This window comes from Cynoglossus semilaevis, chromosome 2 (assembly GCF_000523025.1).
Source record: "Cynoglossus semilaevis isolate Cse_v1.0 chromosome 2, Cse_v1.0, whole genome shotgun sequence".
Taxonomy (NCBI): Eukaryota; Metazoa; Chordata; class Actinopteri; order Pleuronectiformes; family Cynoglossidae; genus Cynoglossus; species Cynoglossus semilaevis.
In genome coordinates, this window is record NC_024308.1 from 9,142,326 (window position 1) to 9,143,095 (window position 770).

Here is a 770-nt window from a genome sequence, read left to right on the forward strand (position 1 = left end):
ACCAGCAGTATGTCAGCAGGTGTGTGTTCTGTGTCTTAGCTTACATGTGTGAGTGTTAAAAAAAACAAACAAAAAAAAAAACACAGGAAGTGTAAGAGATTGATAGAAAGCAGCCGGCACAGAGTCCTGAGCCAGCAGCAACGGTCGCCACAGCAGCAGAAGCACATCACATTAGCAAGGCATGAGGCAGCGAGAAGGTCAGTGAATCAGATAGTGGTTCAATACAGCAACACAAGGCAGAGAGCAGCAGCTGAGCTGGTCTGTTCTTCAAGCCTGTCTGTGGTTTAAGGGCGTCGACCACACTGACGGCAGACTGAAGAGCTGACGCTGGAAAACACCAGTGCGTCTGTTACATGATGTTAGGAGGCAGAAACGTTGTTGCTGAGTAGATGTGTGTGAAAGCAAAAATGTTACTTTCCCCTTTTCATCCTTCGTGTGTGTTCAGTTAGATATCCAGTTGTTTGCTGATCCTGTGAGGTTTCCACGGTTCCTGTTGAAAAAATCTATTCAATTATTCTAATCAATTATTGATTACAACTTTATTTTTTTTTGCCTGCCTTAACTTTGTAAATTTCTGTCTCTATAATATGTAAAAAAAAAAATCAATTACCACTCCATCCACCCAAGAGCTGTGGTGTGATTGAATCTAAATTGTGAGTGGCTGCGAGGTCTCGGCAGATCATATTGACTTAGATATGGTCCCTCTAACTTTTAATAGCTGGCACTTACACCAGATGAGTAGTTCAGCACTCTTAGCCCATTATACTGTT

At 42.3% G+C, this 770-nt stretch overlaps 1 long non-coding RNA gene across 3 annotated transcripts in view; it reads right to left on the minus strand.

The window, feature by feature from the left end:
• Window positions 1-28: 28 nt before the first annotated feature.
• LOC112488646 (uncharacterized) overlaps window positions 29-770 on the minus strand; it is a 7,712-nt gene continuing 6,970 nt past the window's right edge. For all 3 annotated transcript variants that reach the window (XR_003052965.1, XR_003052966.1, XR_003052964.1), the window contains one exon: window positions 29-490. This is a non-coding gene — a long non-coding RNA (uncharacterized LOC112488646). The remainder of the gene's footprint in view (window positions 491-770) is intronic.